The sequence below is a fragment of the Eulemur rufifrons genome, chromosome 21 (genome assembly GCF_041146395.1).
Source record: "Eulemur rufifrons isolate Redbay chromosome 21, OSU_ERuf_1, whole genome shotgun sequence".
In the NCBI taxonomy this organism is placed as follows: domain Eukaryota; kingdom Metazoa; phylum Chordata; class Mammalia; order Primates; family Lemuridae; genus Eulemur; species Eulemur rufifrons.
In genome coordinates, this window is record NC_091003.1 from 14,250,598 (window position 1) to 14,275,480 (window position 24,883).

Here is a 24,883-nt window from a genome sequence, read left to right on the forward strand (position 1 = left end):
AATCACCACACCTCTCTGAGTCTTGGTTTCCTCATCTGGAAAATAGGGGTGATAGTTTCTCCTCCCTCGCAGGTTGTTACAGGGATTTAATGAGTTTATGTTGGTGTCATTTTAGAAGCATGTCCTAGTTCATTGGAGCACTATATAAATGCTGGAATAATAAATATAGCAGGCCGGGCGCGGTGGCTCACGCCTGTAATCCTAACACCCTGGGAGGCCGAGGCAGGAGGATCTCTTAAGGTCAGGAATTAGAGACCAGCCTGAGCAAGAGCGAGACCCCGTCTCTAATAAAAATAGAAAAATCAGCCAGGCATGGTGGTGCACACCTGTAGTCCCAGCTACTCGGGAGTCTGAGGCAGGAGGATCGCTTGAGCCCAGGAGTTTGAGGTTGCTGTGAGCTACAGTGACACCACTGCACTCTAGCCTGGGTGACAGAGCAAGACCCTGTCTCAAAAAAATTTTTTAAAAATTAAAAACAAATAAATAAATATAGCAGCAGGTGGTGATGTGTTGTGAATAAAATATAAAGAGAACAGGGCATAAACTGTGTGTGTGTGTGTGTGTGTAGGTGGGTGCTATCTTAGATAGAGTGCTCAGAGAAGCCTCTCTGAGAAGGTGACATTTGAGTGGAGGCCTAAATAAAGGAAGACGGAGACATGCAACTGTGTGAGGGAAGAGCGTTCTAGGCAGTGGGAACAGCAAGTGCAAAGGCCCTGGGGCAGGAGTAGGTTTGGCAGTTCAAGAAACAGTACAGATTCGTGCATTCATCCAGCCACTGAAAAAGTCACCAGTGGGCACCTTCTAAGGGCCACACTCCTTGCCAGACACTGTGGGAGTAGGAAGGCCCAGTGCCAGGCTTCACATGGCACAGTGAGGACTCCGAGCTGTCACCTAAATTCCAGACTTCCAGCAGCTTGCATTACAGACAGGGCAGTGTCTTCCACAGTCCCCACCCCTCCCTATTGTCCCCCTGATTCTGGGGCAACGAGTCAGTTGCAGTGTACCAGAGTGTCTCCAGGGCCTCCACCGTTGCAGAAATAAAAGCAATCAGGTGAGAGAAAGATGAACCAAGACATCTCGCTTTCAGCTTTCATGGCAGAGCACATATTTCTTTGTGGAAGTGAAAGATGTTCATACATGAGTCATTAAGTCTCCTGCCTGGCCCTGTTGGTCGCTGAGTTTGTGGTCCTGGCCCTGACTTTGTGGGGAAGGGGGCTGGGGAAATCAGGGGAAAGCTTCCTGGAGGAGGTGGCATTTGAGCTGAGCCTTGAATGGTGCAAAGCCTTTGCCAGACAGGGCAGTGGAGGCATATCTGTAGAGGAACTGTGTGTGCAAAGGGACAGAGGCTTGATAAAGTGTGGCCAGGGACTGTGTGTGTGTGTGTGTGTGTGTGTGTGTGTAGGGAGGAGTGATGGCAGAGGTGGCTGAGAACAAGAGAGGTTCAGATCATGAGACCCCCTACAAGCCACCACCTTCATCCTACAGGCAATAGGGAGCCATGGATGGTTTTAAGCAGTGGGTGTCCACCTTTCTAAAAATAAAATTCCAGTTCCTAGCCCAGGCAGCTGATGTGGGGGCTGGGCTGGAAGAGGGGAAACTGGAAGCAGGAGAACAGCAGGGGGCCTGGTGAGCTGAGGGTCCTTCTGCCAGTCACAAGCGAAACCACAAGGCACAGTTTTTGGAGGCTCCGGGCCCCGGGGATCCCATCGGAGAGCCAGGGAGTCTGGCAACCTCCCTATTTTTCTTGAGGATTTTTCCTCAGCCCACATGGACAGGTTTGCTTCCAGAGCCATTTCCATGGCAACCACCAATGCTTCAAGAAAGGTCTTGGAAGAGCAGATGAGTAAGGAGCAGAGACACCCCGATGTGTCTTCACGGGAGAAGCCAAGTCAGAGAGGGGCCGGCTCTGGCCTGGCCGGTCCCGAGGGCTGAGACCCATCTCCCCCAGAGTCCCTGATGCCACAGACGAAATCTGGTCACCATGGCAATGCAGCACTGATTTCCCCATCCCTGGGCCCCACGGACCCAGGGCCTTTCGGCATGGATGGGGGGAGAGGGGAGAGAGCCAGGAGGGAAGGCAGTGCCGAGGGGCTGCCGGAACCCACAGCTCGCCAGGTAGGCGTGTCCCAGGACAGGTGTGAGACTCTAAAGACCCACCAGGAGATGAGCAGGGATGCAGGTGAAGGAGCAGCCTCCGGGGTCTGATTTGCAGATTCCAGAAGAGCATCCCCCTGCCAAGACTGACGCCTGGTCTACCCTGAGCTACGCCTTGAATTCCGCATCAGAGTTCTACGTCTAACTCTCCCCCGATAAACTGCAGTCTGAGTAGTGACGGTGAGGACGGAGAACGGCGGCGCACACAGAGAGAGGGGGCTTCTTGGCTGCAGACAGACGACAGAATGATGGCAGGACCAGGACTCAGGTGCCAAAGCTGCTCGTACTGCGGCGGAGCCAGTGCATGGTTAATAGGAACGTGTGTGCGCGTGAGATAGTAACACTTAAAAGCTCCAGGCACGGCCTGTGCCAGGGCGGCGCAGAGAGGGAGACACGGCGGAGGCAGGTGGCAGAGGGAGGAAGGGAGGCCCGGGACAGGAGCTCTGGCCTGTCTCCCCCTTGGCCTGCAGCGGGGAGGCCAGCAACCCAGGGTCGCTGCCCCAGGACAGGCTGCAGGACTCACACAGCGGCCCCGCTGGCGTTCTAGACCCCGGGGCCTTTGCTCCTGCGGATCCCTCTGCCTGGGCTGCGCCTCCCTTGCTCCTCCCAGCCTCACCACGCACCGGACACAAACCCAGGCAGAGCAGGCAGAAGGTGACAGCAGAGGACAGAGAGCCACCGTGCTGAAACGCGCCCGGCATCCGGCTGGGAGCTCGGCCCTCCTCATCTCCCGGCACCCTGATAAGCCACCAGCCCCCCTGCCCAAGGAGGAGGTGATCATTATCCCCATTTCACAGATGTTGAAACTGAGGCTCTGAAAGGAACCGGACCAGGATCCCCGGCCAGTCCCTGGTGGAGCTGGGACTCGAACTCAGATCTGTAGGAGTCCAAAGCCCGTGCTCTAAACGCCCCTAGCTGCAGCCACACAGTGATTCCTATGTCCTCGTCACGGCAGCTGCTGGGCCAGCTGACGGGCGCCGTTCGCCACGGGGCGTTCCTCCCTCTCCCTCCTGCCCTCACCTGCTGCCTGTCACCGGGCCCTGGGGTGCAGCCCTGGGGCGAAAGGAACAGAAACTGAGAGGCTGGGGACAGTGGTATTAACCCCCCACTTATCAGGCGCCAACTGCATACTCAGTTCCTCCACTCAGAAAGGAACTTCAAGGTAGGTGTTTTCATTCCCATTTCTCCGATGTGAAAACTGAGGTAACAGAGAAACAAGGGCAGCGGCTCAAGATCCTGCAGCTGGGAAAGGGCAGAAGTGGGATTTGAGTCTGGGCTGTTGTGACCCCAGGCTCCGTGTCTTCAATGGCCGTGACTGTCCCTTACATTCTATGGCTTGCCTGCTGGGTGCAGGGCTCTGTGATCCAGCACCTGGTGCCCCCACCTGTGCACAGGTGAGCGGCGTCTCACACACCCACAACCCCACCTCCTTAGAGCCCTTGGTGACCCCGGCTCACCTGCCTCTGCACAGCGCTGTCCCGACAGGCCGGGCTCCCAGGGCAGGCAGGGGGGCTGCGGGGGCCTGTGCAGCCAGGGGGGCCCCCGAGAGATCCCAGAGCCTGGAGTGACCCCAGACACTCCCTGCCCAGGCTGCCAGCCCCGGGCACAGTGGCCCTGGAGCAGTCGGGCAGGTTCTGGCCCTGGAATTCACTGGATCCAGCCCAGGCAGCTGACAAATGGGCTGGCACCGCTGCCAGCAGCCCGGGCTGTGGAGTACGAGATCCCACCCTGTTCCCAGGCTCTGGGGAGGAGGGACCGGCTGCCCTCCCCCTCCACCCCGTCGCCGGACTGTCACCTCTCCCCCAGGCAGAGCCCAAGCCATGCCCCGGGACGGGTCTTGCTGGGAAAACTTCCCCCACCCAACCCCACCCTACCCGTCCACAGAAAACAAAAAGCTGGTTGGAGACCAGAGGAAATTCCAGAATCCAAAAGTCGCCGCTGCAGAGGCTTCGGGATCAAGGGGCTGCCACCGTCACGTTACAGAAAAGAGAAGTGGCTGAGCACAGCTGGGAGCTTCAGCCTTGCTCAGCGGGAGCAAAGCCACGTGCCCACTGCAGCCCGGCCCCTCGCGTGCGGGGGAGCCTCGTGTCCCTGAATCACAGACTCCTCGACTGCAAAGTGTGTGGATGTCAGGGTTTCCTGAGATCACATATGTAGGGTGCACAGGGCCATCCCGGTTTGCTGGAGACTGAAGGATGTCTTGGGATTTACAGTGCTCAAACCAGGAATGTCCCAGGCCAGTCAGAGCCGTTGGTCACTGTCCCTCTATAGAGAGCCCGGCTCAGACAAACAGGCCCCTTGGCTGTTTACGTTTATCTGACTTCTGGAGTCAGATAGCAGTAGAACTTCTAGAAAGACTCCTTGAGTCATTAGAAATCTCTTCCTTTTTTTTTTTTTTTTCCCTAAAGTGACTTTGAGCAAACTGCTACGTTCTTCTCAGGCCTGGTTCAGCCCTCTGGGGTCCCACAGGACAAGCCGGCCACCTCCCTCCCTTTAACCTGGGCCAACACTTCCACTGCATCCTTCTTAACCCCCTGACAGCTGCCCCCCTCCAGGCCGACAAAGCCGCTCTCCCCGCGCTGGGCTGGGGGCACAGAGCTCCTTTCTGCCTGTAGGTTTGTCGCTGTGCGCGTTTGCTTACACACTGGCTTGCCACAGAAAGGGTAGGGGAGGGTCACTTGCAGAGGGAACATAAATTAAAAGTGAAAGGAGGAAGGGAAACATGGGTGGGGACAGAAAATGGAGCCAGGACCGAGGTGGGAAATGCAGGTGATAAGAAATGTCCTAAATGCCTGCAGTGGGTGGACCACGCATCGGACCCCCGCCTCCTGCTCTAAGAAGGGGACCAGTTCCACGAGTCACCTGCTTCTTGCTCAGAACGAACCTACCCAGGAGGATCACGAAGCTCCCCGGTGCCGGGAGCAGGACAGAAGGGTGCAGCCTCGAGTTTGGGGGGTTTCAGGGGAGGCACCAAACACCCCTCTGTCCGAGCTGGCGGCCCCGCCCCAAACGGCACCTCAGGAAAAGGCACTTTTCTAGAACATCTGATATAAGGCCTGAACTGTGAGGCCTTCCAGTCATTCTCCCTGATGTCGTTTCTCAGAACCGATGGCTTTGACAACGCCAGCTGCGTTGGCGGATGACACCGTTCTCCACGGGAAATGCTGGAACGCGGCCCTTCCCTGCCCCGGCCGGGGACGGACCTGGGCGTCATTACACTCGCTTCTCTGTCAACCTGCTCTGTGAAACAGATGACCCTGACAAGGACATGCGCGACCCTCCAGCCTGGTTTGCCCACCACAATCCTTGTTTACGACTCTTGTCCTAACGTACTTATCAAGCATGCCCCTTCCGCTCGCAAAGCGCCCAGTTTGGATAAGAGCCCCACGAGGCAGCTACCACCATGATCCCCATTTGGCAGATGAGGAAACCGAGGCTCGAAAAGGCAGTGGCTGCTACTTAGGAAGGTAGCCGTGTGCCAGGCACCTGCGTCAGGGTCTGGGATTTAGACACAGGTGGGTTCTGCCCATAGATGGCCATCCTCGCTATAGCTGCTTTCCAGACACAAAGATGAAGCCTGGCCGGGCGCGGTGGCTCACGCCTGTAATCCTAGCACTCTAGGAGGCCGAGGAGGGAGGATCGCTCGAGCTCAGGAGTTCGAGACTAGCCTGAGCAAGATCGAGACCCCCGTCTCTAAAAATAGAAAAATCAGGCGGAAGTGTTGGCGCGTGCCTATAGTCCCAGCTGCTAGAGAGGCTGAGGGTGGATCGCTTGAGCCCAGGAGTCTGAGGTTGCAGTGAGCTATGATGACGCCACTGCATGGTAGCCCAGGTGACAGAGCGAGACTCTGTCTCCAAAAAAAAAACCCAAAAAAACTGAGCCTTAGTTTCCAGATGGAAAGGGGCCTTCCCACGCCGCCAAGGTCGCAGCCTGAGAAGGGGCCACAGAGTGCGCAGATTTCAAAGTCAGCTTCCTTCAAGCCAGGCTCACAAGCTGTGGGCCCTTGAGCAAGTGACATGGCCTCTCTGAGCCTTGGTTTGTCTCATCTGTGAAATGGAGTCGAGTCTGTCAACTCCCTTACTATTGGGTGGACGAGGAGCAGAAGCAGGACTGGCACCCGGACCCTGCACCTCAGCCCCGGTGCCTTCAGCTGCACCAGGAGGGGGCCGTGTCCTCCCCAGGATGTGCACAACCCTCAGCAGAACCGGCTACACACTTCGCGGGATCACTGTAACATCAACACGCAGACTCTTATTAGGAAATTATTATATTAAGGACTTCAAGATGGCGACCACCGAGCATGAATCCAAGCAGGGACCTTCTGAGCCCCGTGTGGCTGCACTGCTCACCCCCCGCCCCCCGCAAAGCCTGCCCTGCCCCTGGGCTCCATGAGCTTGGGGGAAGAGTCCCCTACACTCCAGACCCCAGCAGGACAGGGGCTTGGTGGGGCCAGAGGAGGGAGCAGAGGGCACCTCCTCAGTGTGGACAGCAAGAGATGAGCAGGAGGGGACAGGGGAGGAGACACACAGAGGGACAAGAAGAGGAAGACAGAGTGACAGGGGACAAAGCTGCAAAGGAGGGGGAAGAAGACCAAGGCACAGCAAAGACAAACATCCCAGGGACAGAGACCCAGAGGAAAGAGGAAGAGGAAGAGGCTAAAAGGAACCTCCTGCTGACCCCTGAGCAGGTTCAGGAAGACCCAAGGACGCCACCCCAGTGTGGGCAGGGCGGCGCCCATGAATGGTCATCCTTCCGGGGGAGGGGGCAATTGCACACGTTTAAGAGCACAGGAAGGGTGGCCCTGGGCATTTCCGAAATTCCCAAAGACCAGAGAGCTATGGGCGTGGTGTCACGCAGTAGCCGTGGGAGGGGCTGGGGCTGGGAAGCTAGAGCCGCCTGGCACCCGGTCAGAGCGCGCCCGGGTCAGAATGGCCCATGGGAGCTCCCCGCTGCCTCTGGTTGGTTGTAACAGGAAAGGTAAGTATCGTTTAACACACAGCCGGCTCGGTGGCGTTTGGGAAGGTCCTGGCAGAGACAGGGTGGGCTGAGACCATCTCAGGCTGTGTTCTCGATGGAGCGTGGGTTTCAGGCAATATCTTCTACAGGTTCTGTATGTGCATGGATATCAGCAGCCAGGAGAAGCCACCAGAACACTGCAGCACCACACCCAGGGCTCATGGGTTCTCCTGGAATGAGATGGCAGGTCCGCCGTGGGACATCAGCTGAGCCACAGGAAGCCACCATGGCGCCTTATGACATCAAGGAAAGCTGGAGGCAGGTAGAGCTGGCTTTAAAAATCCCAAACATGTTCATGTGACGGCCAAGGAGAGAACAGCTATGATAACCCCAGGCCTCAGAGTTTGTAACACACTATCAACATAATCACACCTGCTATTCGCCTCCTGGGCTTCTGTTCACAATTCTAATTTGGCTTCTTAAATTTAAATTTCTGGCTAGGCAACACAATTCTGTCTAACTGGTGATGTCCAACCCATCTGAAACTACAAAAAGGTTAGAATGAAAAGGCTTGTTCCTACCCTGCCACCAGCCACCTCCTTCCCACTGTACCCTTGTGTTAGTTTCTCATATCTCCCTCCAGGGTGGCTTTGGACAAATACAAATATAATATATGTTAATTTCTCTCCGCTTTTGTATCAATGGTAGTATACTAAACCACCATTTTGCAACTGGCCTTTCTTACTTAATAATATATTCTGGAGATGATTTCACATTAGCGTGTAAAGAGCACCCATCCTTTTTGATGGCTGCATAGTATTCCATTGTTGGATTGGCCAGCATTTAATTAAGTAGTCTGCAGAGCATGCACTTGACCTGCTAAAAGGTCTCTTACTATTACAATGTTACAATAAATTATTGTGTATGTATTACAATGTTATAATTAACCGTGCATGCGTATCATTTCCTGCACATTCCCTCATCTTTTATAATGAGAACACGGGTTTTAAGCCTTCCCTTTGTCTGGGCTATGCCGTGTGTTGACGCATCAAGACTATCCTTCAAAGCCACTGAGACTGTGGTCCCCACAGAACCGGGCCACGTCTGTCGTAGGAGGTCTCGCGGGAAGTCAGGGAACCTTGGTTCTTACACCCAGCTGCTCCAGCTGCTCCAACTCCGGGTCCTCAGTCTCCGCATTTATCAAAAGGAGATGACAATTGTTCCCAGGGCCACCGAGGGGATCGGGGATCAGGAAGGAATTTTGCTGATGTGTGACACTATCTACAGTGTGAGGGAGGAGATTTATGCCCAGAGACCCCTCGGGCAGATGTGGAACGTGTGGGCTCCCAGAGAAGAAGCCAGCCAGGCTGCAGGAGGGAGTCTATGCAGAGGACAGGGCAGCGACCAGCCAGCAGCCGGTTTGCAGCTTGTCCCGGATCCCACAGAGGCCAGAGCCCGCGCCCACAAGGAGCCGTGTTCAGAGGTGGCTCGGTGGCCCCGGGTGCCAGGGAGCAGCCCCAAGCAGCCCTGAGCAGCTGCCAACTTGAAGCTGTTTTGCGCTTTTATTTTTGTTTAAAAATTAAACAGTGACCACACTCCCAGCGTGCAGAGAAACCCCTCCCCTGCATGAACTGATCCCAACTTTCCTGGCCCCTCAGGAAAGGATGCAAAGGAATTTTCCAGCCCCACCCATGGCTGGCGAGCGGCAGGGTGCCCACCCCACCTGCAGGCGGGGTCCTCGCCTCCCTGTTTGTAGCACTCACGGCTTCCCCACCTGCCTCCCCGAGGGCCCAAGTGCTGACAGAGGAGTCTTTGTCCCCTCCTCCCGGCCGCCTTGCCCTTTGTCAAGACCATTGCCCGTGACGAATCTGCTGACGCAGGTTTCCGAGGCCCTGCTGTTCGCAGCCTCAATCAGAAACCCTTGGAACTGCCGCCCGCCTGAGCTGTGAGAACCATCGCCATCGGTCCCCCGGGTCCTTCCATGCCTCATTGTGCCCCGGCCCCGCCACAGCCCTGATGACCACTCCCACCTCGCAGGTGAGGAAACGAGCTCAGAGAGGTCAAGCAACTTCCCCAAGATCGCCCAGCTAGAAAATGAAGGAGCTGGGACTTGAACCCAAAGCCATGTTCAGCATGTGATGGTTAAGGGCTCAAGCTCTGAAGCCTGACCACCCAGGTTCAAATGCCAGTTCTGCCACTTACTACCCGTGAGACTCTTTGTTACTTAAATTCTGTGCCTCAGTTTCCCCATCTGTGAAATGGAGCAGCACCATTACATACCCTGTAAAGTTGCTATTAGGATACGATAAGGGAAAGAACATAAAACACCCAGAACAAGAATGTCCCATGGCCCATGGTAAGTTAACATTATTAGATAACCAATAACCTAACAACGATATTAGATATATTATTCCATAACTTAGTAAGTTATCTATTATTATTATATTATTGTTGTTGTTGAGTATGATCGCGAATCTTATTACATGACATTGCCCCGCACATGAACATGATATGGTTGTAAGGGCCCAGTTTATCCCAAGCCTTTTTAATTAAAAACAAAACAAAACAAAACAAGACAAAAACTCCTCTCGGAGTTTCTTTCACACCAAGGTAAAAATATCTGATGACAGACTACGTACTTCTCACTCATACATTCGATAAACCTTACTGAGCACATATTATCTGCCAGGCACCAGGCTAGGAGCTGGGGATACAAAAATACAGTTCCCACCCCCAGGAAACCCAAAGCCAGGTAGGAGCCACAGACAGTGAGCAAAACCATGACCACATAAGCCCAGGGGGCCGGGGGAACTCATGGGCATCGTATGGACTCCAGCGGCCAAGTCAGGGAAGGCTGCCTGGAGGAAGTGAAACTGGAAGGACAAATGACAGTCAGCCAGGCTTGCGTTCCAGGCTGAGGCCACAGCAGAGGCACAAATGCGTTGCACGTTCACGCAATACGGCTGCGGAAGAATGTCATGAACAGAATTGGGATTGGAAGCTTTAATAGCCGAAACTCAGGCCCCGGCTGGAGCAGAGGTGGAGTTTTCACAAGAATATATGGGCCCTGTTCTAAAATCCCAAGAGGAAGGCAGGGGCAGGAGAAGGAGCCCTGAGCCCCTTCCCCAAGCCCAGGGAGGCATCCGACAGGTGACGGTTGCTTTCCTGTCACCTCCAGCAGGAGGCCCAGCCCACCCCAGGGGTCGGGGACTCAGAACTAACATCCCAGGTCTCAGGCCTCCACTTGTTCCTCCCTGTTTAGGAAGAGCCCAAAGTGCCAGTCCATCTCGCAGGAGCCTCGCACACGCCTGGTTACCCGGGGGACAAAGCCCTCTCCTTCCTTCTTCTTCCTCCTCCCTCTGCTTCTCCTTCCTTGGCCAGAACCACAGACCTCTCCTCCACTTGTCCTTCCTCTCTCCAGCTCCGACCCGCTGGGACAGGAGCCAGCAGCCTGGGGTAAACTGAGGCCCTCAGGCCACGCCCACATCCACACTGGCTCCGCCCCCTTCCTGCGCCTTCATTCGTTCTGGGAGGGGAATAGCAGCGGGACGTCGGAAGCTCCAGCGCAGTCATAATCAAAGAAACACAGTCCAGCAGCCAAAAGCACTTGTAGATCATTTAAATTTGCACTGCCATCTCTCGAAGAACAGCCAAGGGTATTGTCGTGGATGTTATTTGGTGCCGGGTCCGGGTCCCCTTTACTGGCAGAGGCACCTGTCCTCCGGGGGCAGAGAATGTCAGATGCTAACAGCTCACAGCTGCCCTCTTCTCCTGCCTCTCCCTGACCGACAGGGCGCAATTCACATTCCAGGTCTCTCCGTGGGACCGAGGCCACATCCTCGCTTAGCTCCCTCCCTCCCTCCCCTTCTCCTGAGAGCAGAGCTGGGACCAGGCCAGGGGGGCACCTGCCTTGGGTGCAAATTTAGGGACAAGGTGCCAAAAATCTCACTAACCCAAACAAATAATAATGTAATGGCATATTTTTTAAAAAATCAAAATTAATGTAAAAGCAATGCATGATGAGTTAAATGTCAACATTTTAAATAAAGTTGGGATCCTGCTCTGCCCTTGCATGCTCCTGCCTCGCTCATCTCACCCTAACCCTGATCCTCCCTGAGAGCACACTATGTGCACCAAATCACTGTCTCAGGCTCTGCTTCTGGGGAACCCCATCTAAGGCAGGCATCCAGATCTGAACCCACTACAGGGCCTCTTAGAATGTTCTGTGACTCCTTCTTCTCTTCTATCTACCCCACCTCCACAGAGACCCTGGTACCCCTCTCCCAGCTCCTCCCCCACAGCCGCCTTCCAGCCAAGATTCTCTCCCGGATTCGAGTCCAGCATGCACAAGGTGACCGTTTCAGCCGATTGCCCCAGCTGGGCACCTACTAGGTGTACTTTTTCTTTTTCCGTTTCTCTGCAGACGGGTGAAAACTCGGCCACAGACGGGCTCCCGGGGGCTGGGGTTGTCAGCCCTCCTGTCTGACATCAGGAAACTGAGACCCAAAGAGCAGCTCTGTCTCCCCCATCCAAACCCCAGACCTTGAATGCTTCCCCGGGGGAAACTGAGGCACGAACAAGGTGCCGGGGAGACAGAGGAACCAGGTTCCAGCTCCAACGCTGCTTCTGATTTTCAGTGACCCTGCACCGGTTTCTACCCCTCCCTGAGCCACGAGCCTTTGATGCTTTCAGGTGACTCGGAGCTGGAAGGTGCCATTTGGCCCAGCGTGGAGGACCTGGGTACAGTCCCTGCCCGAGCTCACGGACCCGCCTGGCTGGAGGACTGGGACCGGACGCCGGCCCTCTCTCTGGGACATCATATCTAGGGACTCAGTCTCCTCTTCTGGAAATGGGTTCTAGGCTCCCTGCCAACTCCTGGCTGCCTCGCAGACTGCGGAACGAGAGCCCAGAGGAGAGACTGGCAGGGGCTAAGCCACCTGGGAGAAGAGGCTGGCCCCACGGCCAGGGGCCTCAGACGAGAGGCACACGGGGCTACTTCCAGTCCCAGAGAGACCAGTGTGTCACCGTCCAGGCTTGGCATGTCACCAGCCTGGCAGAGACCCAGCCCAGGCCAGAGAGGTCCAGGGCTTCGGCTTGGGGACTCCGAAGTTTACCTCTCTGGGCAAAACCAACCACTAACCTGTCCCCAGTAGAAGAGCCCTCAAGGGCCCAGGTGCTGCCTGGGTTCTTGGTGGTTTCCTCCCTCTGGGAGCCGGCTGTGATCAGAATCAAGGCTGTGGAAGGAAGTGGGTCTCAGCTGTCCAGGAAACGTGTCCCAGCTGCCCAGCCGCAAATGTAGGAGGGCAGACGGGAACAGGGCTCACCAAAGCGGCATCTGTTCAAGTGGTGTGGTTAAAACCGCCTGGGTTCGAACCCTGGCTCTGCCATTTACCCGCTGTGTGACCTCAGGCAAGTCACTTAACCTCTCTGTGCCCCTGTGTCCTCCAATACACAATGGAGAGATAAGAGGACCCCATCATCTGTGAACACCCCCCTCAGACCTGATGATCCATGAATTCTCTGCCCCAACTTTCCCCAAATGAGCCGCCCGGACGGGAGGCCGGAGCGCAGACTGGGCACCTCTCCCCGGAGCTGGCCCAAGACTCCCAACGGCCTCAGTTTCCGTCTTTAAACACACGGGTCTACTATGGCATGGAATCCAAAATTCTCAAGCTTTTTTTTTTTTTTTTAAAGTATATGCCCTCAAAATAATGTTATGTGTCTTAAAAATAATCACACAATCTCAAAATAATCTCAGTGAGGGTTTGGTTTTCCCTAAGGGACAGAGATCCTGCCCCCTGAGCTCTGCGCCCCTCTGCTGCTGGGGCTCATTTGTTCCTCCGCTCCTGAGTGTTGCGAGCGCTCACAATGCGCTGGGTGCAGGGTGGGGGGCGGCCGGGCACGTTTCCTGGACAGCAGAGAGGACGCGCTTCCTTCCACGGCCTCAGGTCTGACCGTCGCCGGCCACAGGGGAGAAACCGCCAAGAACCCGCCGGCATCTGACCCTCCCATCAGGAACAGGTAGGTGCTCCGTTTTGCCCAAAGATGCTCCACTCCACCTCTGGGAGACCACAGCTGGCTCAGGGCACTGGCCACCAGCCCTGGGGGAGCCAGAGTACGCCCAGGGACGCCTTCCAGGTGGTTCCAGGAACGTCCCGAGGGCCTGCCTGGGACCACAGCTCCTTTCATTTCACGCCTGCCCCTCCCCACCCCCTGGGGGGCAGCCCCCTCAGCAACATACCTCTCAAAAGGTGAAGCAACTTTCCCAAAGTCCCACAAGCAGGCAAGCCGGGAGCTTCTTACTAAGCCCACGCCGTGGCTAGGGATGGGGCTAGCTAGTGACAAAGTAGCTCGCAAGGCGCACTCGCTGAGGGCTCCCTGTGTGGCCCCTAGCAGGTGGCTGCACTCCTGCGGTCGTGAACCCAGTTCCAGCTCCCCCGGTTCTAGCTTCTCCCCTGTAAACACCTGTGGCAAAGAGAGAAGTAAGAAGGGGGGAGGAGGGAGGGCTGGAGGGGGAGAGAGAGAGAGAGAGAGAGAGAGAGAAAAGAAAAGAAAGAAAGAAAGAAAGAGAAAGAAAGAGAGAAAGAAACAAAACAAGAAGGTACCCGTCCATAGATCCATCTCCCACTGCCCCACCCCACGACCTGTCAGGCAGTATCATTCTTAACCCCATTTTACAGATGAGGAAACGAAGACCACCTAGCAAGGAAGTCAAGCAATTCGCAACCAAGCATCCGGATTCCAGAAGCTCCAACCACCTCACCACCCTGCTTCTCCAAGCACACCTTGATGTCACGTACTTCTCCCCCACTGACCCAGCCACCCACCGTCCCATCCTCTCCCCGTGCCTGCTCCCAACACCCGCACAAGGCAGGAAAGGACGCCTGTGGGTTGGAGGACAGTTTTACCAGTTCAGTAGAGAGTGACAGGGACCCCAGGCTCCTCGTCCAGGGCACAGGACACAGCTGGGGTAACCACTTCTCCGCCCAGGCTCTGTCTGAGAGGCTGGTGGGCGGGCAGTGTAGACATAGCTATGCCAAGATTGCAACACCGGCTTCCATGGCCTCCCAGGCCTGCCCTGATCCTCTGAGCTCTGCTAATATGCGGCTTTGTCATATTTTGGAAAAAAAAAAAAAAAAAGTCAACCCAATTCCGGTCATTCTGTCTACAAGAAAAGGGAGGGACAGAGAGGCCCCAGTGGAGGTGTGAGGAAGTTGGAACTATAAACTTCTCCTATGAAATTAACTCAGTAATTTCCTGTCCTCAGGTCTCTGAAGGAGAGGAGGCTGCAGCTCGCTTGCCACTGGGAAGATCCCTGGCCAGAAAGTCCCCTCACCTTGTGTCCACAGTACCTGGACATCCACCTTCAGGGGCGCTGTGCTGGCTCAAGGCATCCTGCCCGCAAACACCCCACTGCTGCACACTGTCGTCAGTTACAAACAGCTCAGTGTGTGTGAGTTTATTGCTTTGGTTTCCAACGGGGTGTCTGGCTGAACCGGCTTCTGAGGGAATGGGGCGCGAGACTGGGGAGTCACCCACGGAAGACGAAGTGACAGCCCCGTCATAAAGGCCCACGGTGCTGTGTGCTATGGTTGCTGTAGGGTGGGTCTGTGGCCACACAACTCATGGAAGATTCTATCATCACCTCTAATTTATTTGTATATTTACCTAGAGACAGAGTCTTGCTCTGTTGCCCGGGCTAGAGTGCTGTGGCGTCAGCCTAGCTCACAGCAACCCCAAACTCCTGGGCTCAAGCAATCCTCCTGCCTCGGCCTCCTGAGTAGCTGGGACTACAGGCATGTGCCACCATGCCCGGCTAATTTTTCTCTCTATATATATTTAGTTGTCCATATAATTTCTTTCTATTTTTAGGAGGGCGGGGGGTCTCACGCTTGCTCAGGCTGGTCTCGAACTCCTGAGCTCAAACGATCCTCCTGCCTCGGCCTCCCAGAGTGCTAGGATTACAGGCGTGAGCCACCTCTCCCGGCCACCTAATTTATAAGTAAGGAAACTGAGGCAGAGAGAGAGAAACTGATCCAAGATCACCCAGCTGGTAAGCAAGGTACTCGGGACTCAAACCCGGGCCTGTCTAACTCCAAACTCTGCATCGTCACACTCCAAAGAGCTACAGCCGCCGCTGGGCGGGTGCATTTCAAAGGCAGAGAGGGAGGTTGGCGAATAAAGACATCATGATTTGGAGAATGAGGGAGCGAGTGAGCACACGTGTTCTCCGTGGGCCTCGGTTTCCCCGACTGTAAAATGGGACTGTTGGCCCTGTGTCCCACGCTCCTGGTGAGCGTCTGCGAAGGCAGCGGGGGGGGGGGGGGGGTCGGTTTATAAACAGTCTGCCGGGATGGGTCTGAGAGGTGTGACCGCCCCAGAGGACACTTTTGGAGGCAGGAAGTGGGATTGGGCAGGAACCCAGCCTGGACTCAGCTAGTGACAGCTACCTGTCCCTTCGGGCCATGGAAATGATACAAGAGACTCTCGGAAGGAAGAACTGCCAGAGCGGGTGGATTGGGGCCAGCCTGCTCACATCGGAGGCTTTTCATGGCAGAGGAGGGGAGAACAAGGAAAGGCCCGATTAGGCCAGACAGGCCCCGCATCCCCCTGGGAAAAGTGAGGCTGGCAAACCCAGGCCTGCCCCTCCCCCCTCCCCCCCACCCCCACCCCCTGCCCCTGCCACGGTGTTTGGTGTTTGGCCGAGGCAGGAAACAGACAGGAAAAGCTCAGAACGAAACTGTGGACCGGCATTTCTCAGCTTTTCGTGGCTCAGGCATTCTGGTCCCTCCTGTCCCCTCACCACCGGGCCAGCTCCCCCACGCTGGGACCACAGTTTGTTTCTGAGCCCCAACTCCAGGCCACACTCGATCTCGTTTAAGACCCTCAACACCCCAGTGAGGAGAGGCCCTTTCGTGATCCTCCCTTTAGAGTTGCGAAAACTGAGGCTCAGAACAGTCAAGCAACTTTTCAGAGGACACACAGCCCACAAGAGGCAGCTGTGGGTTTCAAAAGAGGTCTTCGAGGCCGCAGAGCGGCTGCCTCCACCCACTGGGTGGCCGTTCCACTCTGACCCGAGGGAAGCCCTTTTTCTTCCTGACCCAGATCCCCGACAGTTGAAGAGGCCCCTGTGAGCCGAGTCTGTCATAAAAGAGACTGAAAATCGCCCGCACTCCCTGCAGACGTGCTGCTGACGTCAGTCTGCCCGCTCCCCACAGCAGGAGGCCTGTGGGCCATTTAATGCCCGGCTCAGTCCGGCTCCTTCCAGGAAAGACATCCCCACATCACCCCAGGCAGACCAAGGTGCCACCCTAAGTCAGCTCTCCTCAGCCCTGAAGGAAACACCTTGTTTCCTCCCAGCCTCTGTGTCTATATCCGCCAGCGAGTCCTGGAAGTGACAAGAGGGGACCCAACATTCAATCAAGAAAGCCACCGATGGAAGGAAAGTTTCTCTTCCCTAAGCTGGTTTATGGGCCAGACAGTCCGGGAGATAAAGTCGCAACCCAACATGCCCACTGCTGAGCCGGAATTTCAACCTCAATTAGCTTCGGATTGTCTGGGCTCTTTTGTTGTCCAAATGTTCAAGTTTAATCAACTGAGTTTGAAAAATGCAAGGCTCGGGGGCGACAGGATGCTGCTCCGGTGCAATGCAATGGATCAGACCACCCGGAAATTGGGTGGGGCCTTCAAGGCCCTGAAGCGCATCCAGACTCCCTCCTGCTGTTACCCGCTTCCCACCCGCCAGCCCAGACATCCTGCACACATCACACGTCCCCACGTCTCCGCTCACGCTGCTGCTCTCCCCGGCTGGAATCTCTCACACTTCTCGCCAACTTCTCCAGGCAGCTCAAGGCCAACTCGTCCTTCGAACCCCGCTCACACCGGTGCTTCCTTCTTGAAGCAACATTTCCCGGCTTCCCAGGGAAAGCCACCTGCGCTCTGCCGCTGCAGACCCCGGAGCTGATGTCGCAGGCAGGCCTGGACGGGAGTGCGTTTATCAATAAGCCCTCGGGCAAACGGCCCAGGGTTCACTCACTGTCCTGCATAGATAAGGAATGGAATTGTCAGGGGTGACTGTGACCCGTGAGCACCCCATGGTGGCCCAGCAGCCACACTGGCCTGTCTCCCCAGCACGGGCAGAAGCAGAAGGGTTCTCATACCTAGAAACAGCCAGTGCCTGGCATAGAAAGGCCCCAGCTGGGAAACTCAACTGTCTGGGGGGTGGGTCAGGGGGTCCCTCATTCATGTTGAGCCTTTGACCAGGTGCCAGGCGCTTACTCTGGCTACATCCGTCCCTCCTAACAACCACCCTGTGAACTGTTCGGTGCCTTCCCATTTTACAGATGGGAACACTCGCTTGTTTAGAGTCAGCAGGTTTGTAATTGGTGGAAGAGGGACTGGGAGCCAATCCGAATGACGCCAAAGCCTGGGGCCTGCCCCTCACTCAGTACACCCTGTGGGGGCGCAATGTGACAAGGACTCAACCTGCTGTCGCTGGCTTTGAAGATGGGGGCGGGGGAACATAAACCAGGGAGTGTGGGAAGCCTCTAGAAGCTAGAAAAGGCAAGGAAACAGATTCCCTCCTAGAGCCTCCAGAAGGAATGCACTCCTTGATTTTAGCCTAGTGAAACCTATTTGGGACTTCCGATCTCTAGAACCATAAAATAATTAAATGTTGTTGTTTTTGAACTACTCCATTTGTGGTTATTGTTACAGCAGCAACAAAAAACTTATACACTTGCTACCTGAACTCTTACTTCATCTAGCACTCAGGAACCCATAGATTTTGATAACTGTTTAAACAATTTAGACAGCAAGGGATGGGTATGTTTTGACTGTCCCCTGCCCTTAATCACGATGCCAGGTCATTTATTGAGCACCTACTATGGGCCAAAGAACATGGCAGACACTCTCTCCACAACCCTGAGACAAGAGGAAACTGTGGCTCAAAGGTTTTGTGGTTATGTGTCAGTGACTGTCCCAAGCTCACAAAGGTGGTCGGTGCCAGACCCAGGTCTAGAGCCCACATCTGGCTGCAGGGCCTGTCCTCTCCCCACTACACGACACCCTGTCCCCATTGGCCTTCCTGTTTCTCTGACCCCCGATTCCCTTGGAGGAGAAACCGAGTGTTCTAGCTGTGGTTTTCTGCACCGATATCCTCACCCACTCACCCATCGCCTTGCACAAGAGCTACCCTCAGGAAGAGCCGCCCTCAGGAAGAGCCCGGGCTGGGATCACGCACCCCGAGAAAGCAGAACCGATTCCAACGCTCTGCCTGGATGCCAGCTGACCTCCCTGCTGACTCAGCCACCGGCACTTCCAGCGTTGCCAGAGCAGGTCTGCGCAGAGGCGGCTCACCCCGAGGCACTGCCCACCCCCGCCCCCGCCCCCACCCCCGCCACCGCCACCGCCCCCACCCCCTCCACCGCCACCGCCACCACCGCCAGGACTTCTCCCTGGAGCCAGACTTGAAACCCAGAGACTGCCTGAAAGGCCCCCCTTTCCAGCCTGGGAACCCGAGGTCACAAGGCAGCAAATGCCCACACCAACCCAGGTGTGCAAAGGCAAATTTCAAAGCTCACCTTCCTGAGACTAAAAATAGAAATGTCTTCATCGAGGTGGCTGTGTGCTGCACTGAGTGCTTTGTGTATACTGACTCGTTTAATCTCACCGCGGCCTTCCCTCCGTACGAACGAGCAAGCCGAGGGTGCCCGGAAGCCAAAGTGCAGAGCCGGGATCTAACGCCAGAGCGCTTGGCTCTAGAATCTGTCAGCATCACCGCAGTGCGCTGCCAGCCGGCGCCACCCAGACATTGACATTTCTTTCTTGGATAGCACCGTGTACAAGTACTGCCTCTCGGTCCCATCCAGCAGCACAGGAAATGCTACTCTTCCTCAGTCACATGTATGCCCATCGCTGCAAAAATCTAGAGGTTTCTTCCAAAGAGAAATAAATTCACCGGTTTCCTGACACTGTCTCAAACCAGAATGTCCTAAGTCCCGAAGCAGCACAAAGTGGCTGCCAACAACAGGGCCCCTTCACTGCATCCCGGGCCTGGCCTGCAGCCTCCTGCTCAGAAGGGGGCTTGGAAAGAGCCCCAGACTGGACACCAAGAGCCCCAGGTCCTGATCCCAGCAAGTGATCTTGGGAATGTCACTCGACCAATCAGGGCCTCAACTTTCCTCATCTTGAAAATGGACACAAATGTAACCCCCCATGGCCCCTCTGAAGTTCCAGGAGGACAGAATCCCGTCTTTTTCATCACAAGGGCCCCAAGGACAAGGACTGGGCCCGATGCCTCTTACTTTCTCAGGTCGCTGCAGCCTCGCGCTCCAGGGGTTTGGTCACACAGCAAATGGTCCCCAAGCACACGCTACGTGCCTGGCCCTCTCGAGGCCTCAGTGTCATCCAGGCCCACCGACACCCTCATGTGCCATCACTTCTCTTTTTCATGGCCAGCGGTTGTCATGTTTAGTCACACTGGGCTTCCCCACCCCAGGCCAGCCACCAGCTGCCTTACAACCAAACACCTTGGCCCATTCTGGGGAGTTAGATTCCTGAGCTTCCTCTTCCCCTGTGCCCATCCCTGGGGCAGTCCAGCCCAAGGAAAGCCCCTACCCTAACCAGACACACACACACACACACACACACACACACATGCTCACACACACACACACATTCCCACGTGCAATGGAAACCCTAGGACAGGAACAGGATTGTCTGCGTTCAAATCCTAGTTCTTTCTCTTATAAGCTGTGGGACCTTGGGCAAGTCCCTTTACCTCTCTGAGCCTCATTTTCCCCATCTAGAAAATGTGTTGACAGTCCCGAAGCCTTTCCACATAGGGTGGAATTTAATGAGATAATAGATATAAATGGTGGGACTTAATGAGATAATGGATATTAATGGTGGGATTTAATGAGATAATGGATATAAATACCTTCTCCTTAACCAGGACGTGCGCAGTAAAATTGTTATTCTGATTTCCTCCTTCCAGGAGGGACAGAGAGTGGCAGTTACCCATGTTCCAGAGAAATCCGTGTTTAGGGGCCTGGAATCTGGGAGTTTACTCCGTATATTTCCTGAGGATAGGAAAGTATTTGTGGGCCCAACGCCACCCTGTTAACTTTAAGAAAATTTAGACTTCGAATCAAAGGGTGGAAGAGACCGCAGAGGTCATCGTATTTGTGACAGAGACAGGAAACCGTCCACAAAAATCCATTCTCCGCGTCCGCGGTACACAGCCACAGGTGGGAAGCTACCCCTGCCGAGAGCGCCGTGTCCCAGCCTCCTGTGCCACTGCGTGGGCCGTGGGACGGTGCTCAGGTGAGAGCTGAAGTGACACCGGCTACTTCCAGGCCGGGCAGGCAAACAAACGTGCCACCTCCCCGCTTTCTGTCCTCCCCTGCAGATGGCCGCAGACAATGACGCTGTCCGAGTTGATCGTGGAGCCACCGGATGAGTCACTGAATTACTACAAAAAAGAAGACCACCCTCCACCTGCCCTACGATAAACGTCTGTCTTGTTTGCGCCGTTATACATTTGGGGGCTATATGTTACTACAGCTACTACCCTAACCGATACAAATTCAACGTCCTTATTTACAGATGAGATAATTTTGGCCAGAGAGTGGGGCCACCTCGCCTAAGGTCACACAGCAAGTTCACCAAAGTTCTAGAATGTTGGTTTCTTAACTCCTTGGAGCAGATCTGTAGTTCTCAGCCTGCTCCCTGCCCCCCAAAGCTACAAGGATTCTTAGAGGCCCTTCAGTGACAAGGGTGAGGTGTAGCGAGCTGCAGCCCGGAGTCCCCCACCTTCCCTTCAACGAGAATGACGCCACTTTTACCTGCTTTCGAATTGCATTTCCCACAGACTTGCACTGGAGGAAAGGATTCTGTGGCTTAAATAATTTCAAAGCCCCTCACCCTGGGGGATTGCTAACATGATCTGACTTTCTGTGGTCCCATAAGGCAGTTTCACTTCTCCACCAAGCAGCTTGGCCTCGGTTGCTGACACAGAACACGTGGATTCACAGAAGTACGTGAATATTTGCTTAGAAAGGAAAAAAGAAACCTCAGTGTGCAGCAAAGAACCCAGAACCTCGTTATGAACAAAGCGCAAAAAGCAAAGACTTTCCAGTCCTCTGGATTGGTGGGTCTCCAGTTTGGGGGCACATTTGAGTCACATGGGAGCTGGTTCAACACGCAGACACCCAAGCCTCACTCTCAGAGGCTCGGATTCCAAAAACTGGAGCTTAAAGAAGCACCGATGATTGTCGTGGCGCAAGTGGTCCAGAGACTGCACTTTGAGAGGCTCTGAGTCCACCTGGTTGTCTTGCAACTGGCAGGAATGACTGTACCGGAGCTGAGTAGCTCAAAGAGAATGAAATAGGCTTTTGGAGCTGAGGAGTTCGAGACCACCCTGAGCAAGAGCGAGACCCCATCTCTACTAAAAATATAGAAAGAAATTATCTGGACAACTAAAAATATATAGAAAAATATAGAAAAATATTAGCCGGGCATGGTGGCACATGCCTGTAGTCCCAGCTGCTCGGGAGGCTGAGGCAGTAGGATCGCTTGAGCCCAGGAGTTTGAGGTTGCTGTGAGCTAGGCTGACGCCACGGCACTCTAGCCTGGGCAACAGAGGCAGATTCTGTCTCAAAAAAAAAAAAAAAAGAAAAGAAAAAGAAACAGGCTTTCGGTTTTCCAATACACTGATGGGAACCTGAGCATTAATAATCCATTACAGAAATCAATAATAATTTCTATGGCTCAGACGAGTGTCACAGGTGTAGACAGCATGATCGGATAGAAATGACCATGAGAGTAATAGCTAATGTTTATAGAGCCCTTATTAGAAGACAAACTCTGCTCAGCGCTCTACGTGTATAACCTCGTTTACTCTTTACAGTGATCTTATAAGACAGTTACTGTTCCTATTCCCATTTTATAGATGAGGAAACTGAGGCACAACGATAAGGACTAACTTATTCTGCATCACTCAGTTGGCAGGGGGCAGGCCCGTCCAAACCCACCCCCACAGCCACAGTGTTCTGTTGCCTCTCGTGGAGGTCTAGCTCCAGGTGCCCCCCAGGCCTGAGTTTCCTAATCTGCAAAAGGGGGGCGTTCATAGTACCTTTATCACACAGCCGTGGTGAGAATCCAAGAAAGCCGTCGTGATAAAGTGGTTTGCAAATGGAGAGGAGTCATTAAACAAACATCTAAGAGATGGAACTTTAGTGCAACTGCCCCCTCCCCATTTTACAGATGGTGAAACTGAGGCCTGGGTATTTTATTTATTCAGTGAACCTAACAGATGCTAGTTCTTGTGCAGGGGACTGAAAATACAGGCCCTGGGGGAGCCTAGGGGACAGGTCTTGACCCAATGGGGGTGGGGGACTTCTCAGAAGATGTCAAGCCAGAGAGAGGAGTGACTTGCCCAAAGTCAAGTTCATCTACTCCCTGAAGTTTTAGGGGAGTCCAGAGAAGGCTCCTGTGCACCGGGAAGTCACTAGTCCCATGGACCTCCCAAGTGCCTGGCACATCACCATTTGAGTGCCATGGTTTAGGTTAAACTTTCCTTTTTAAGAAAATGCCAAGCCACCCTGGCCTGCAGCAGAGGCCTGAATCAGCCAGTCCCATTCGCCTCGGCAACGAAGGCATTCCAAGCAATCGTTCCTTCGAGCAGTTTGGAGGGGGCCGGAGAGGCAGCACGACCACAGAGGAGACTGGTCTTCAAAAGGAGATAGAGGACACAGAAAGGGAAGTTGGGGGCTTCTTTAAATGGAATTGCTGTGTGACCTCAGACCAGTGACCTGACTTCTCTGAACCACACAAGTCTTATATCGAGTAGCAGGTACTTGATCATCACGATGTGTTATTCGTAATTTTGCCAAAAGCTGGTTTTTGTGGCTAACCCGTTTAAAATGTGCTAGTCTGAAAACAAAAGGGAGTGGCGGGATATTTTCAACAGAGAGCACTGGCAAAGCGTTGTATCCTTCATATACAAAGAACTCTTAGACATCAATAAGAAAAAAAATAAGCATGCCAACAGGAAAAACACATGGCAACAGACTTGAACAGAACAGTCACACAAGAAAAGTGAACGATACTTTTATAAAAGAGGAGCAACATTAATAAAGAAATGCAAATCAAAGCATCTAGCTATTCTTCTCAACTTCTCATCAGGGAACATTTGAGGGATGAGTCGCAACAATGCGGGGTGAGGCTGTGCAAATATCACACCCCGAATCAACACCGTGGTGCAAGTTGGCACAACCTTCCAGGGGACAACGTGGCCAGGAGGCTCAAAAGCCTTACAATAGGCAAACCTTTGACCCAGCAATTTCATCTCTGAAAGGTATCCGTGGGCCAAACACACACAAGTGACATACTAGATCAAGTGTTCATTGCAGCACTGGTTTATAATAATGAGAAAAAGTGGAAACCAATTCAATAGGAAAGGGTTAAACACATTCCAAAACAGCCTTTCCCCGCAGCCATGAGAACGTATGTTGCAGAAACATCCACGACACGGAAGGAAGTCCACAGTCGTGGTTAGGAACAAAGCAGGTTACCAAACTAGATGCGGCCGTCCACAAGTATATACCCACATGTGTGCATTCGCTATTTTTTACAATTAACATGCATTACTTTTGAAATCTGAAAATAGCAAGAAAACTCTTTTCCTTTGGACAAACATTAAATGATAAAAAGAATCAAACTTTTCTCTCTGCTGGTATTCCCCTTCCCCGGCCCCTCTGGAAGACACCAAAGGTAAATGTGATACCTTCTCGCCCGGACGGTCTTCCCGTTGGTTCCTGGTGGCTTCCCCAGCTTCTTTCTCTCAATCACACGGCTCCTCTGGCTGTGGCTGTTCTCCTAGAAAGCAGTTTGCTCATTCATTCATTCATTCAAGATCCCCTCGGAAGCCCCCAGGGCGCACACAGCCCCCTGGAAGACCCTTGTCCCGTCGCAGGCTCGCTAGGGAGCCCCGCTCTGCCCTGAGCTCCCTGCTCGCTGCTGGGGCTGCTGCCCTGAGTGAAACGGGGACAGAACTCAGCCAGAGAAACAGCTGGAAGGAGGAGAGAGGAGGGAGGGGCAGGAAACTGGGCTGACCGAGGGCGGGGGCGGCCAGCTGCATGGAGTGGGGGCCGCCAGGAGAGGCTGCCCCTGCCAGCCGGGGACTGGGCTCGTGGGTGGCGGCCAGACCCGCTGGGGACGACCAGCCCCTCTGGCAGCCTAGCGCAGCTGGGAGCCGTGCCCACTGTCTCGGTGCAAACCAGGACCACATGCGGCCCCAGGCTGCTGGGGGAGGACGGCTGCTCCCCACGAGGGACACAGAGTGTCAGACTGACCGTGAGACGGGCTCCCTTTCACCCCAGGGCTTTGTGAGCGCTGTTCCTCCCACCCCGATGCTGTTCCTGCCCTTCTTTGTGGCCCGATGGCCTCCTGCGTCCCCTTCAGGTCTCAGCTTGGAGGCCCCTCCCAGGGGAAGCCCTTCCTGACCCTCTGGGGTCTGCTCTGGGCTCCCCTCTGCCCCGGGGGCTCACCCCGTCACAGCACTGATGCAGTGGTGTCCTTGCCCCTTAGGGGTCTCTCTCCTTGCTCCGGGAGCTCCCTGGGGAAAGGACTGGGTTTTGCTCCCTGCCCTCTCCCAGCGCTAAGTCGGTGCCCAGTTTGTGAGCGGCATCACCAGTGGAATGATCAAAATGGCTGAGAGCAGGCATCCTGCTGGGCGATTGGGATTTCACTAATCCTCGCAGCCACCCTA

At 54.6% G+C, this 24,883-nt stretch overlaps 1 protein-coding gene across 1 annotated transcript in view; it reads right to left on the reverse strand.

Moving 5' to 3' along the window:
• CMKLR1 (chemerin chemokine-like receptor 1) overlaps positions 1–23,976 on the reverse strand; it is a 38,569-nt gene extending 14,593 nt beyond the window's left edge. Inside the window, exon 1 of the mRNA XM_069497122.1 lies at positions 23,900–23,976. The gene's annotated coding sequence lies outside the window, so the exon portion shown is untranslated. The remainder of the gene's footprint in view (positions 1–23,899) is intronic.
• Between the last annotated feature and the right edge of the window lie 907 nt (positions 23,977–24,883).